This window comes from Protomyctophum bolini, assembly GCF_963924005.1.
Source record: "Protomyctophum bolini genome assembly, chromosome: 3".
Classification (NCBI taxonomy): domain Eukaryota; kingdom Metazoa; phylum Chordata; class Actinopteri; order Myctophiformes; family Myctophidae; genus Protomyctophum; species Protomyctophum bolini.
In genome coordinates this window covers 30,871,471-30,875,632 of record NC_137864.1, presented here as the reverse complement: position 1 = coordinate 30,875,632, position 4,162 = coordinate 30,871,471, and positions in this window count along the sequence as shown.

Genomic DNA, 4,162 nt, shown 5'->3' with positions numbered 1-4,162 from the left:
ACTTTTCCACCACTAAACCAATGAAGCATCCTACAGATGGAGTATGAGTAGTGAAGGAAGGGAGTAAATATCTCTGGCTCTGGCTGCGTGTGTTTGGTCTGCGTGTTGGATATGTTCAACCTTGCATAATTAATGATGCACGTTATGCCAAGATGTCTAATTCTTCCTGAAGAGTTCACGGGGAGGTCAGTCGGAATAAGCCCAAGGCCATATACACTTTAATTAATAGGAAACCCAGGCATCATTGTGTTCTTCAAGGTTCAGTGCTTGACACGATTCTGTTCACCATTTACAATATATGGCTTTGGGTTATCATATAAGATCACACAACTTCAGTTTCCATTGTAAGCTGATAATTACCTCAGTGACATTTCCTTGCTTATACAAACTGTCTTCAGGGCATTCATAAATGGATATAGCAAAAAGTGTCCTAAACAAAAAGAAAGAGAGAAAGAGAGAGAGAGAGAGAGAGAGAGAGAGAGAGAGAGAGAGAGAGAGAGAGAGAGAAAAAATACTGACGTACAGTACTTAAAATGTACACTGACACCCCCAATTACAAACTTACCACATTCATGCTTTCATCATATTGCTCTGCTCAAGTGTAGAAACCTTGGTGTTTTAATTGACAGCAACTTATGTCATACTGCACAGTAGTGCTAAATCTCTTTTAACAGGTTCAGAACACATTACTCATCTTTGCACTGGCTGCGTGTTAGCTTTTGACCTTTTCTATCCCCCATGTGCCATCACAGGCCTTGCATGGGGTCCTCAAATTCTGCACTAGTGGTTCCTAGAGCCAACGTAAAACCCTCTAGTAAACTTGACCTGAGTTTACAAAATGTCTTTGCTGAAAATAACCGATCTACTAGATTTTCTCAAAATGTTGTTTCACGTGTTATAAAGTGAATAACTTTCATTTAAAAGAATGTGTGAGGTTTAAATCCTGTGAACTGGTATTACCAGAACCACTGCTTCTGCTTCTGCATCAAACCATTCCATGTTAAGTAGAATGTGGAACAGCTGTGCTGTCAAGGAGTTTAACTAATGGGACTTCTGGTTAAAGGCATTTTCCATGGTTCATTTAATGTGGCCTAAATGTTTCTGCCTTTTCTATCACATATCCAGTGTTTATTTTATCTTGTAGTAGAAAGAGATTGAGCAAGGTGGCAAGGCTGGTTGAAATGGCAACTTGAGTGACCTCTGTTTAACTCTGAGGCAGAGAGCTTAGCAAGATTCGTTTTAGGAACTCACCATGTCAAACATGGATGGAACTCAGCCACCTAACACAGCTGCTTTCCATACAGTGGTAGAATTCTCAGCTGAGGGAATACCAGAGATTCGACAAAGTAACCAGATGACAGATGAAAACAGTGTCCTCTGACAGAATAGCTCTCGGAGAGGCTGGCTGCCACATGGCTCTTGCTTGAGTTGATAAACCTGTCTTTGGTTCAATATTCTCAGGCAATGACCAATGATTATATTTATTATGTGCATTTTTGGGTTCTATATTTTCATGCAATTTTCCCATTTGAGTGTTAAGAACTGGACGTGGTGGGTGTACTACTCTTCACATGATGACTGATGAGTGTCTATCCTTTTCATGGTTTTGTTTTGCAGAGATATTTTAGATATTTCTAGCAACAACAGGACAATGTAGGGAGACATAGATGGGGGATAACATGCAAAACAGTTCTCAGGTCAGGCTGTTACAGCCACTATGGCATCTCTAAGAAATATTTGTGTTGGTTCAGGATGTCTTTTTATGTACTTCTTCTACATTTATTATTGAAGAACTGCCATGATGTATTTGATAAAAACACAGACTTTTCCCTAAAATTCCCCAAATAGCTGGTGGATGGTTAATGCACCTGCTCTATTCATTATTTTTGATAGGTCAAGGTCAAGGTAAACTTTATTGTCCACAAGGGAAATTTGTCTTGGGCTTTCACCCCTGCTGCAGCCACACACATACTGTAGCACCAGTGACAAACAAAACATAAAATTCATAACAGAGGGGGACACAACAACAATGTTTTGAAAGTATAAATAGGTTTTGAATAAAGCATAAAGCATAAAATAGAGAATAAGAAGTGGTTGAAAAACCTTTCAACTGTACAACACAGAAATCATGAAAGATTAAACAAAAGCCTATTTGAGTCAGATTTCAACTGCACTGAGGTTCTTCTATTTTTACATAATGTACGGTACCATCATTGCTCTAGTGGACGTTTTATGAATGGAGGTTGCTCACATGGTGTATAGGATCCGTGCCTGTAGAGGCTTTTGCCATACGTTTAATTTGAGGTACGTGCGTCTTAATTTATCTCCATTTCGCTTTTTATCCAACACATTAATACATGGCTGAAAGCACTGCAAACAAGAGAAGGATCCAGATGTAGGTCAGATTAAAAATAAGATAAGCAAGAGGTCTCATAACAGAAGGGTCTGGCTTTAATGTCAGTCTTGATTATTGTTTACTATAGTTAAATGGGAATTAATGCTGTTTTTGCTGTTTGTCATCCTACTAAATTATAAATGGGAGAAATTCTGTCACGGTCCCTGTGGGAGTGTGTATGTGTGTGTCTGTACACAATACACAGTATATGGGCCAATATATGGGGCTGACCAACTTTAATGGAGAAAAAAATGTACTTATCAATTAGGTGACTCAGTCAGAAACAGTCAGTCTCGGTCTGGCTTTGGAATGCGACAAATTAAGACAAAAGAATCTCTATGAATTCAAGGCTTCATGTGGTGTGTAATTTATAAGTAATTTTTTTGGTGAACTACTCTCAAACACACATGTGTATCGGTGAGGACCTGATGGTGTGATGCGCCATCCCTATACTATATGGGCCTAGAGTAGACTCCATAATTGGGCATATACCTGACACAGAACTCCATATAGGCTACTATATGGGCATAAAAGGGACACAGACAGATGGGTACAATAGGTATACAACAGGGTGAGGCAGGCATGCAACATTCTTCAGTGCATAATTTCCAACTCCTAAGTAGGTGGGTGCCCAACGGGCATATTGGCCTAGGTCATTTTAAAGGGTGAAGTGAAGAATCAGACTGAGCATCGCCATCCTCCTCTACAGTGAAATAATCTAGTGATCCTAAAGAATTGAAACAGAAGTTGATTGTAATCATTTCCAAGGGAACAGGGGCTAGTCCAGTCCCTTTCTTCAGCTGTACAAATAGCATAACAGCATGCCTGTTCATGAAATGATCCAATGTGTTTTGACATCTTGTGACTGCATGTCTATTGTCTACGTCACTTCTGCCTTTGAGTATTTGAGTCAGAAGTTGAAACGTATAAACACTGGAGGGCTATAGATCCCTGTCATGCTCTCTTTCTCTGCATGATGAACAAGCAGTGGGATTGAACAGTAGATGGCAAATTAGTGCTGTTGCTTTGTTTCTCGTTTACCCGTCTGTTGTTTGTATCTCCTGGGTTCTGCTGCTGCCACAGTGTCTAAGATGAATAATTTCCCTGCACTGCATTTCCATTAGTATTTAATTGGACTGTCTTTTATGATTTAGTTATTTCTTAATTTATTTTTTTCAAGCATGCAACTCCATCCCCCCCACCCCCCAAAAGACATGGGGGTGCTCCTCTCCTTCCTCTATCCTTTTGCTCGTGAAAAAATAGAACTATTTGTCACATCGAATTCACATAACCTCTTCAAATAAACACTCAGGAAAAGGTCAGTAAACAGTAGCCAAGAGCGTAGAAGTTTGGAGCACAGCCACAGACCCCAGTTGAGGCAGATGCTCAGAGCAGCGTCTGATGAGAGCACACACTCACAGCTCTGTTGGGCTGGAAACCAACATGGACCAATCATCACAGCCCGTCTCTCTGTCATCTCTCTGTTTCATCATTCTATCAATTGTTCCTCACTCGGTTTCATTTTTGCACTCAGCAGATTTTCTAACGATTTTACTGTGTATCATGCCAGTTCTCTTTTATATCACTTCTTAAAAGACAATTTTATAGACTTGCGTTATAGACTTAATGCGACCGAAGGTCGCAGTTAATTGCGACCAAATTGCGTTTTTTGTCATCATGTCACTCACAATCCCCGTCACTCACAATCGTCACTCAATCTGTCACTCACAATCCTGGTGCTCAGGTCTCGTGACATCACTATGACAT